The 12,492-nt window shown below is 36.4% G+C and overlaps 1 pseudogene across 1 annotated transcript; it reads left to right on the top strand.

The window, feature by feature from the left end:
• The first annotated feature begins 1,535 nt into the window (after positions 1-1,535).
• Positions 1,536-2,346, top strand: LOC149253771 (protein LURP-one-related 6 pseudogene; annotated as a pseudogene). Its single transcript, XR_016265478.1, has 3 exons — positions 1,536-1,789; positions 1,875-2,129; positions 2,203-2,346. The product of XR_016265478.1 is annotated as a protein LURP-one-related 6 pseudogene (transcript).
• The last annotated feature ends 10,146 nt before the right edge of the window (positions 2,347-12,492 follow it).

The following is a 12,492-nucleotide window of genomic DNA, read 5'->3' as shown; positions in this document are numbered from 1 at the left end:
AAAAGATATATCGATGATTAGATAATAAGTCATTTCATGGGGGGAACCTCCCTTAACATTACATAAATTAACAATTATTGGATGATTCAAATGACAAGACCTCCTTGGTATATATAGGAGTCTAAAGGGTCAAAATACAATTAGGGCCTACATAACAATAATAATGTAAGGGATCAACAATAACAATAGTGGACTTTTATGGACCACAACAATAATAATATGGGAGTTACACTAATATTATAGGGACATAAAGAGAACAAAATAGACAACATGGATTCAATCAACTCTACAAGAAATTTTTTGGTACCACCCTTCTACAACCAGCCATGGCGGTGGACTTTACTTCTTTAACTCAAGCTCAACACTCATCAACATGACAACACACTTCGCCTCTTTTTTGTTCTTCGATTGGTCACAAATGTATTTTTGTCTATATGTACATGTCTTCTTGTCTATATTAAGCCCTATCTTTGATTTAAACTCACCTATAGGTCAAATACAATAAGGGCAATTTGAAAATTTTGTTTGTGTTATCGATTTAGGGCTCCAGACAACTCTATCTATGTTAAAATCGGTTTCTTTCATGCAGTAATATAAAATAACTCCTCTAATCTTTTATATATATATATAATTTTAAAATTTATTCATGATTAATGGATAAATTCTGAACCTTTCTTGTAGTTGGAATTACACTTTTGACTTGTCCAATGCACTGTCAAATCCGTGATCAACCTTTCTTGCAGTTGGAATTACACTTTTGATTTGTCCAACGCACTGTCAAATCCATGATCAAGATCAAGATCTTATCTTATTTTTTAACCGCCCTTTTTCCAATAATTGTTGAGCGAAAATGACGCTCTTGAGAAAGTTGAGGGGGTGAAATATATATATCTATATATAAAAGAGGATCATTTTAAAATTTAATCACGCTTAATGAATAAATTTCTTTCGTGCAGTTGGCATTATACTTTTGTCTGGTCTCCGGCACTTTCAAATCATGATCAAAGTTTTCTGTGTACTACTTTCTAACTGCGTTTTTTTTTTCCAATAATTTGCTTTAAAATATTGAGTGAAAATGCCGCTCTTGACAAAGTTAAAGGGTGTGCGTAATATAAATTGATTTTCGTCTAGAGACGGGATTGATTTGAAAGCCACTGAAAGTTCAGTATTACGTAATCTCGGTGCCTTACAGGTCTTGTTTCCCAATTTGGGAGCAGAGTCAAAAAACTTGTGCGATAAGTCTAGAGTTGCAAGATTCTTGTGTCTCTTTTACATAAAAAGATAGAACACAACGATATGTATAAAGAAACATGTAAGCAGTACGCAATAACTGTCTATACGCAATATCCCAGCGATCTCATTGCGCAATGAAAACTTATATAGAATTTTATAGTTCAAAGGTAACTTAACTTCTAAGTTTCCAAAGTAGATTTGTAGTAGAAAATGGAGTATGACGGCGTCTATTTAATCCCCATGACTTCAAAGCTGTCAAGAGCAGGGGCTATATGAATGTGATAAGCAGCCGGGGACTGAAAAACAAGAAAAGATGAATAGAAACAGTTCTGCTCCTGTGATTATTCTTCCTGTGGTTAGCAAACAGTTCTGCTCCATTTCACAAACCCAATTCATTGTGAGGAAGAGGCCGTGTGTTGTTAATGGTGGCGGCTTTGTGGTCACTAATTGCGGAGGCAACGAAGTTTTCAGAGTGGAGGGATGCGGTCCAATGTTTAAAAACGAAGCTGTTCTCAAAGACGATGAAGGGAATTCCATACTCGCCCTGAAACGCAAGGTTATATGACTGGAAAACACCAAGTTCATTTTCAAAATTTATAATAATTGTGAAAGTAATAAGGATGTATGTATGCCATTTCCAGGTGGGTCTTGTGGAGGTGCTCTGCTTTCGAACTCAATGGAAAGGGTTCGTGAAGGACGAGATTATAGATGAGCACCAGAAACCCATTTTTAAGGTCATCGCTTCGGCCGTGAGTTGTTGCCAGAAGGACGACCCCATTAAGGTCTCCCTCACAAATTCAGAGAAGAATAAAAGGGGGTGGGACTACAAGGTTGTGGGTAGTTTCACTGAACGAGACTGTGGCATCTACGATCATTCCGGTGCAATTGCTGCAGAGGTGGGCCCATTATCTTTCTCTTGCTTTCTGCTTATTATTCAGATAAATGATCCAAATATTGAATGGTTTGCAGGTGTTTGTGAATACTGCATTTACGGATTCGAAGGACATATACAGCGTTGCAGTGGGAGCAGGAGTTGATCAAGCATTCGTTTTTGGAGTGATTGCTATTCTTGACAAACTTAGTGAAGAAGATCATGGCTACCCACAGTATTAACATACACTCCTTGAAACAAACTGTAGATAAGGAATACTTATTGGAATTCAGAGGCACAGCAATTTAAATAACAGATAACACAGCAGGAAAAATCAAGCACATAAGACACAGCTTTTAACGTGGTTCACCCAACCAATCTGGGCTACGTCCACCAAACATAGGCATCAGGAGTTTATTAATCAAATTAGGAGATTACATCATGAAATCCTCACACTTTCTTACACTCACTTAGCAAACATCCGAATGGTTGCCTGTTATATAGCCTAGAGAATCTAACAGCCTCATAACTCCCTCACATCAAATATAGGAGGCATTAACTCCCTCCCAACAACCTGGAGCTAATCTAGGAACTGAATCCCTATTGTTGTCATCAGCTGAGATTTTTCCTATTTTGCTCAAACAGAAAATCTCAACAATCTCCACCTTGACAATAATTCGCCTGATGCCCTGTTATTATTATTTTATCTTTTCTGCAAGCCAAGAGAAGCCAAACACCAGCGTAGCTTCTCCAACAAAACTGGTTTCGTGAACATGTCTGCACAGTTCTCCTTTGTATGCACCTTTTCAAGAGAAACTCCCCTTTCAGTGATAACCTGTCTTACAAAATGATATTTGATTGTAATATGCTTTGACTTACTATGATAGGCCGGATTCTTAGCCAAATGTATTGCACTTTGACTGTCACAAAGTAACCTGATGTTATCCTGTAACCTACCAAACTCACCAAGCAAACCTTTCAACCAAACCGCCTCTTTGCAAGCATGAGAAGCAGCAATGTATTCTGCTTTAGTAGTGGACAAAGCAACAATGTTCTGTAGCTTTGACATCCAGCTGATAGCTCCACCTGCAAGAGTAAAGACATACCCTGAAGTTGACCTTCTCTTATCCAAATCACCTGCAAAATCGGAATCAACATATCCGCAAACAAATTCACTACTCTTATTGTAAGAGATACAATAACTACTTGTGCCTCTCAAGTACCGAAGCACCCATTTTATTGCTGACCAGTGTTCTTTACCCGGATTTGCCATGTACCTGCTGACAACCCCAACTGCATGAGAAATATCTGGTCGCGTACACACCATCGCATACATCAAACATCCTACTACATTGGCATAAGGAATTCAAGACATATAATCCTTTTCTTCATCTGTATTAGGACATAAACTCGAAGAAAGCTTAAAATGGGAAGCTAAAGGGACTGACACAGGCTTCACATTGTTCATACCAAACCTCAAAAGTATTTTCTCAACATACTTCTGTTGTGATAGCCACAGCTTACCATTGCCCCTGTCTCTGAAAATCTCCATGCCCAAAATCTGTCTTGCCGCTCCTAGATCTTTCATATCAAACGTCCTTGCCATCTGAGTCTTCAACCTGTTGATTTCTTCAATGCTTTTGCTTGCTAAAAGCATATCATCAACATACAACACTAAGATAATGAACATGCCATTATTTAACTGCTTAAAGTAAACACAATGATCATATTCACTTCTTACATATTTCTGACTCAACATGAAAGAATCAAACTTCTTATACCACTGCCGAGGCGACTGCTTCAGGCCATATAATGACTTCTTGAGCCTGCAGACAAATTTCGCATTGCGATGCTGAACAAACCCTTCCGGTTGTTCCATATATATTTCCTCATCTAAATCACCATGTAGAAATGCAGTCTTAACATCTAACTGCTGCAACTCCAAATCAAACAAAGCTACTAATGCTAACACAATTCTAATTGAAACAATTTTAACCACTGGTGAAAATATCTCATGAAAGTCTATGCCAGCTTTCTGAGAAAACCCTTTTGCAACCAGTCTCGCTTTGTACCTGTCTTCCGTATCATTCACACCCCGTTTCAGCTTGAAGACCCATTTGCACCCCACAGTTTTCCTGCCTTTCGGAAGCTCAACCAGATCCCATGTACCATTCTTACCTAAGGCCATCATTTCTTCCTTCATGGCTGCTTTCCATTTGTCACTATTTGAACCTTCTACAGCTTCCTGATAACACAAAGGTTCATCATCATTAGCGATCAAAACAACTGAAGTAACATGATCATCATACCTTCTCGGACGGCGTTTGATCCTTGTAGACCTCCTTAAGAATGTTTCTGGTGCTTCCACAATTGGTTGTCTATCAACTGTAGGAATTTCTTCATGATCGCCATCTGAGACCTGTTCATGTCCTCCATCTGAACCCTGTTCATAATCTGATTTTGAAACCTGTTCATGACTAGAATCTGAACTATGGTCGTTATGACTATCATTAGAAATGCTGTCAAACTGAATATGCTGGAAATCAGATACATCATCCTGTTTCAATCTTCTATCTACATCTAACTGTACAAGAGAGGATTCATTAAACTTTACATCTCTGTTGATGATGATTTTGCGGGTAGTAGGATCCCACAATCTAAATCCCTTTGTTCCATCACCATACCCAACGAAGATATACCTTTTCGATTTCGGATCTAATTTAGTTCGCTGATGTTTAGGCACTAGAGCATATGCATCACAACCAAACACTCTGAGTTTAGAATAGTCACAAGGGTGTCCTGTCCATACCTCTTGCGGAACCTTGCAGTCTATTGCCGTTGATGGAGATCGGTTTATCACATAACAAGTGGTTGCCACTGCTTCCGTCCACAACTCCTTCGGCAACCCGGCGTTACTCAGCATACACCTTGCTCTCTCTAGAAGAGTCCTGTTCATGCGTTCAGCAACTCCATTCTGCTGAGGAGTATAAACCATGGTCTTATGTCTCTCGATCCCTGCATCCTTGCAATAGCTGTCAAACTCCTTGGAGGAAAACTCACCACCATTGTCAGTTCTTAAACATTTTATAGTTCTACCAATGCTGTTTTCTACCAATGCTCTAAACTGCTTGAAAACTGAAAAAACATCAGACTTCCGTTTCAACATGTAGACCCACACTTTCCGAGAAAAGTCATCAATGAATGATACAAAATAAGACGAACCACCATATGAAGTTGTAGGAGCTGGACCCCACACATCTGAATGGATATAATCAAGTATTCCTTTACTAGTATGTTTGCCTGTTTTAAACTTTTGTTTACTTTGTTTTCCAAACAAGCAATGTTTACAGAAATCCAATTTTCCAGATCTTAGATTAGGAAGTAACTTTGGGTCAGCCAAAATTTTCAATCCTCTTTCACTCATATGCCCCAATCTTTGATGCCATAAGTGAATGGAACTATTGTCATGTTCAGACACAGACACATGATCTGACCCAGTTCTACCTTCTAACTGGAATAGATTTCCTACTTTCTTAGCTTTCATAACTAGTAAGATGCCTTTGTAAATTTTCATTACTCCACCTTGAATTACAATTTTATATCCATTTGAATCAAGTGCTCCTAATGAAATCAATTTTTTTCTTAAATCTGGTACATGCCTCACATCAGTTAATATTTTGGTTGTGCCATCAAACATTTGTAGTTGTACACTTCCTATTCCAACAATACTGCAAGTAACATCATTACCCATGTACACGACTCCATCATCAACTGATTTATATGTTTTAAACCAATCTTTATGAATACACATGTGGTTAGATGCCCCGGAATCTAACAACCAATGTTGATCATGTTTTGAAATATTAACTGACAATACCTCATCACTCATACCTGAACCAGATACTGAACCTGTATCTGTGGTGTTGGCTTCCTTCTTCTCTGTCGAAGAGCCTTCTTTAGCAGCCTGCTTTCGCTTCCAGCAATCCTTTTTCAGATGTCCAGCCTTGCCACAATGCCATCACTTCATCTTTGGCTTCTTTCCTTTGGACTTTGAACGAGAGTCGCTATGCTTTCCCCCGGAGTGTCTCTCTCGTGAGCGCCCTCTGGCCATCATTACCTCTGATGTAGAGGTGTCTGCATTCGACCTCTTCCTCGTCTCCTCAGCCAACAAGGCTCCAACAACATCATCAAACTCAAGAATTTCTGATGTACTAAAACTTATGGAAGTAACAAAGTGATCCCAGGATTCAGGCAAAGAACATAATAGAGTTATTGCCTTATCCTCTGAATCAAATTTCACATCTAGACTGTTTAATTGCACCAACAAGGTATTAAAAACATTCAGGTGATCAGCAATTGAGGTACCTTCTTTCATCCGCAAACTGTAAAGCTGCCGTTTCAGGAGAATTCGATTTGTCAAAGATTTCGTCATATAGAGCTTCTCAAGCTTCGTCCATCGGCCTGCGGTGGTTTTCTCTGACACAATGTTGAACAGAACATCGTCCGCCAGACATAACCGAATTGCGCTTAGAGCTCTATCGTCCATCTCATCCCAATCATCCTCCGTCATGGAAGGAGGTCTTTTGTTTTTCCCCAACAGTGCTTTCGCCACACCTTGTTGAACGAGCAGATCGTGCATCTTCACCTTTATGCTACCAGCAACAACAATTTAATACGCACCAACAGCTCCAGCAACCAGAGAAAAAATTCTCCACGCCAGCAACAGCAGCGCTCCAGCAACACCTGCGCTCTACCTCCAAACAGTGCAGCTCCAGCACAACCAGCGCTCCAGGCAGCACCTCCAACATGCTCTGATACCAATTGTTGGAATTCAGAGGCACAACAATTTAAATAACAAATAACACAGCAGGAAAAATCAAGCACATAAGACACAGCTTTTAACGTGGTTCACCCAACCAATCTGGGCTACGTCCACCAAACATAGGCATCAGGAGTTTATTAATCAAATTAGGAGATTACATCATGAAATCCTCACACTCTCTTACACTCACTTAGCAAACATCCGAATGGTTGACTGTTATATAGCCTAGAGAATCTAACAGCCTCATAACTCCCTCACATCAAATATAGGAGGCATTAACTCCCTCCCAACAACCTGGAGCTAATCTAGGAACTGAATCCCTATTGTTGTCATCAGCTGAGATTTTTCCTGTTTTGCTCAAACAGAAAATCTCAACAATACTCGGTTGTAAAGCTATTGCCGTTTAACCTAGCCATTTCTGAGTAGGCCGTGTTCTGAATTTTTACATTAATGTAATGCGCTCTGGAATTATCTGTTATAAATGTTAATAAATTAGCAGAGTTTGATGGGAATTGGGGTAAATAAATATCGTAAGCAGGCGAGTACGGTACTTGGAGTTGAAGTTTTGTAGATATTGATTGGTATAGGAAGGAAACAAATGTTTTGAGCAAAATATAATACAAATCTCTATTACTAAATTTACAACTAAATGTAAGACACTTTCGTGATTATTTTTACTTCTAAACAATGGACAACTTCCGATTTATGGAATAAATCCATCGTTGTCTCAGAAAATCGATTCATTTCAAATGAAAAGAAATAAGCCTGCAGAGAACATTACTATAACAAATTAATCTACATGCAAACCTGTAAAGTGTAAACGTGTTATCTGAGAAGAGACCATAAAAACTCTCAGGTTTATATTTGCATAAAAAGCTCTAGTCTGGAGCTAAATATGAAAGATCTATCTCTCTTTTAAAATAAAATAAAAATATATATGGAAATATTATACATGATCAATATGTCTATATATATGATATTGATTAAAAACCAGGTTTCCTGGCATCTAAGATCCAGAGGTATCTAACCTAAGTGAAAACTTGCTCTTTAATACATCACCAACAAATCATTCTAAGAGGTGTGATTTTCTTTATAGTGATGACTCAACTTGTATTGGCACATAGCAGCCAAAAATGATTGTCTTTGCAATTAACTGAGTTATCATAAAATTTTCCACTTAAGAAAAATATTCTTTTATATTAAAATAAAATATTTAAATATCAATGTTAATTAATATATTTTAATATCAATTACATATATAAAAACAAGTAAAAAATTAATTATAAATAAAATATTTGAATATTCATCTTAAATAAAATTAACTTAAATCTATCTTAATTTGTTATTTATCAAGTCCTTTCTCTAACTGCAAACTTATTTTATAATGGAAATCCCTAAAGGTTTTTGATAAAATTGGATGGATCTAGACTAATTTCTTTTTTATATATGTATCTTTGTGTATATATCATGTATAAACTATGTGTGACCATGTGTGAAATTACACACATCTTTCATTTTGAACAACACACTAATAAACTAATAAAATGTTTTAACTATATGTTTTTTTTTTCAATTGCTTTATATGATATATACATAGTTGACAATTATTTTATTTATGGTAGTTGTTTTTTATTTTATTTTTAATATATTTCAATAAATAAGTATGTTTATTTTTAATTTTTAATTTTTTTTCCTTGTAGCTGCCATTAGAAAAAATAATTATGAATACAAAAATTCAGTTACTTCATAATAAAGAGATCTGTGATTCATTCATTTCTTAACATGAAATTGTTTTTAATATATTTCAATTTATTTTTGGTTTTTTCTATATCTACATTGTTTTGAGCATGAAAGAAATTACACCTTATTCATACTAGAATGCAATCTCTCAGGGAAACAATTTGACATATCTAGAAAGAAAAAATAATTAAAAATAAAAAAAATGAATTCTCCCTCATGCTGGTTGTATGATGTGCCTTTTGGTACAATAATTTGACACATATAAAAAGGAAAATTAACAAAGAATAAAAAAATTCATCACTTTATAACAATGACATGTGTAAATTATTGAATTCTTAATATGAAATTGTTATATATACATTGTTTTTTTAAGTGAATATTTCTATTTTTGTCAACTTCAAGTTGATTGGAAAGAATTACACCTCCTTTATTTTCAACTACTTCATAGCAATTTATTCAATTTTTAATATAAAATTGATATTTAATATTTCTTAATTGTTATGTCAAATTATGTTAGCTCTAGTGGTTTTGTGAACTTGTTTTCCTAGATACGTGGGTTTAAATCTAGGGAGACGAAGACATGATAAAATATGCTAAATGTTCATGAGAAGTAACATTATTTTATATGAGATTTAAAGAGATATAAAGTATTTAAAAAGTGAAAAAATCTTACTTTTCACTTTTGAATCCAAGAAAATTATATAATTTTTATACTTTAAAAAATATTTCTACTAATGACATAAATAAACTATTATTTGAATATGTGTGAACTATTTATTTTGTAAGCTTGGTAGATTCTTCCATTTTCATTAATATATAAGCAAGTTACAACCACATAAAACTGGTTAGGTGGCCTCAACTTGCCTAGTGCGAAACCAAGTTGTTAGCCACTTAACTGCATGATAAGCCATCCAATAGAAAAAGGTGATAAGTCTTTCTACCCAAGCTGTATAAGTTTGTATATCATGTCCTTGCCCATACTCTATTTTCCTATGAACATATATGACTTCAAACTGAAAAGTAAAATTTGTCTACATATGTACTAATAAAAAATTAAAAACTAGCTAACATCATTAATCATCTGGCTCAGTAGAGGTGGATTCAAATGGAGCCAGATTCTTGGCACTGGAACCATGCATTACTCTCTGTGAGAAAAGACATGGGAAGTGTTTCTCGATGTGGTCGAGGAGTCCATCCAAATTTTGCATTTGGAATTGTAGCTTCTGGAAATCTTGTTTGTAATTAGGGAAGTCTTGCACTGTTGTTTCCATGCTCACTGAAATTTGCTCTCGGGCCTTGCCCAGGAGGCTTTTCATAATTCAATAGAGGTGCAGGGTTTGTTTGAACTAGGTCACCTGCCCTCGAGTATACACAAGGTCCGGCACCATCGTGTGCCAATACTCCATCTCTATATCTGTCACGCTCGTTCGACAGTTCAGGTCGTCTTCCCATTCCTCCATCAAACTTATAATCTATTCATTGGTCCCCTCTCGATATGCATTGGCCTCTTCATTAATGAGGTTGGCGACTGGTTTCTTGCCACGTCCCACACTAGAGGAACTAGTATCTTCCTCTTGCTCAGCCGCCTGATGCCTCCTACCTCGGCCCCTAGCCTTCACTGCCCTTGCCATGAAAACACAATCTTGGTGCTTGGTAATGAAATGGGTGTTGGCAGATCCCTATGCAGGTGAGGGTGCGAGCCTAGAATCCATTTGCACCCAGGAGAGCCTACCTTACTATGCACCTGCCATGGGAGAAAGAAGCCATAATTGACTTAAAATTAAACTTCGTCTCTCTGCCACTCACAGACCCTGCAGGTAATCGAAGTCCTCCAACCCACCCAGGCATTCAATCTCTTGACCCCCAGGCCCATTTTCATAACAACCAGAAACAAAATTTACGAGCCCAGCATAGCCAGCTTCAGCAACATTATAACAATTCCCAAACCTAGGGCGACACAACACCTCAATAGCGACCCCGCAGATGCTTCAACATAGGCCATGGGTGCAAAGCCTAGAAATCCAACAAACCAATTCATTACCATGCCGGTACCATCAGTTATGCAGGGATCCAGGTTTCCATTCAATTCCATAAAAAACAGTAAAGTAGACCCTAAATGTAAAACTGACAGCGACCCAATCCCAGACCCCCTGGTCTTCGAACCAAGCCAGACAACAACATTCCCCAGGGTTGACACCCCTGTCCCAGATCCCACATAACCCCATTCGAGAGAGGAGAATTTCATAGCTAACAACACTGAGGTTATTCTGGTGAGGATAACATATTGCTGCTAGACTATCGGTGCCAGACACTTCCACCAGCGCAATTTACACCCCCCCCGCAGAGAAATTGTCTCCATTGAGAACCCAATCCCAAAACCAGACACTCGGATGCATGGAGGAGGAGGAGAAAAAGAAGTTTACATACCATATTACCCTCTCCTGGAGCTGAAGAGTCGACCGTCTCTTCTGGAATCGCTGCACTTCATTGTTCGCGGAGTCTCTCCTCCAGAATCGTTGCACTACAATCATTTGGGTGCGGAAACAACCTACAAACCTCTCAGAACACTTGCCACCGAACTCAAACCTTAACATAATAAATCTACCACCTTCCACTGTGTTGATATCCTTATGTATGCAGGGAGCCACCGCACCCATCGCCTCGAGCATGTGGGGGGCGATGGTGGTGTACCTCGACGTACTTGGCATTAAATCAGTCTTGATGGGGTTTCCCTCCAACTCACACCTCGATCGAGGGCTAAACTAATTTATTTTAATATGCATGTGTGTTAATCATAATAAAATATTTCAATGCTTAAAAGAGAAAAAATAACTGTAAATATTTCCTAATAAAAGTAATAACACAGAGATGTGTATTTAATTCAATTTTTAACATAAAATTGATATGTTGCATTTAAAAATTATTAAAAATATAGCCGCAAATTTAAAAATATATGAATAACAAAAATGAAAAATATTCCAATGTGTGGATAATATGGTCGATAAATAAAATCATTCAATTTCCATGTCAAGTAAAATATTTCAATATCAACTACCTATATATCATATTTAACTAGAAAACAATTTACATTTTGGCTATTTTTGGTATATTTTTTTAGTCTATTTTGTCATAAATCCAACAAAGATTTATTGTAATTACAAGCTTAAATTATATAGTTTACATAATCCAAGTGCCCAAAGAGATTTTCAAAGAGTTAGAAATCCATTTATACACACACATATATATATATATATATATATATATATATATTAGTGTAAGTCATAAATAAATATTTCAATATCAAATATGTATATATTATATTTAACTGGAAATTACATTTTCGCTATTTTTAAGGTATATTTTTGAGTCAATTTTGTGTTAAATCCAACAAAGATTTATTGGAATTACAAACTTAAATTATGTAGTTTACATAATCCAAGTGCCCAAGAAGATTTTCAAGGTGTTGAATCCATTTATACATTCAAAGATGATATATATATATATCAAACGTAGAGAGAGATTAAATTTCTCAATGTGCAAACCTTTTTTTAAGTTTTGAAGTATACAAGAACTTTACACTATAAGATATTTGATCTCTCAAGGCTTGACCATAAATATTTCATGTAGCTTAAATATTCTATCTTTTGACCCTTTGTTAGGCATATTTTTTATTTATTTTTTTCTGAAATCTAATAAGGATTTTATTATGATCATTGCACCTTAAAAATGATAAGAAACCAATCATTATAGTCCACTTTGAGGGGGAAACCTCATTTTACAATAAATACAATGAACAAGACAATATTTGATGATCCTAAGAATAGGT

This window comes from Pinus tabuliformis, chromosome 7 (genome assembly GCF_031772625.1).
Source record: "Pinus tabuliformis cultivar Carrire ecotype Pingquan chromosome 7, CPIR1, whole genome shotgun sequence".
NCBI classification, from domain to species: Eukaryota; Viridiplantae; Streptophyta; class Pinopsida; order Pinales; family Pinaceae; genus Pinus; species Pinus tabuliformis.
The sequence above is the reverse complement of the archived record's forward strand: the minus strand, read 5'-3'. Positions and strand labels throughout refer to the sequence as shown.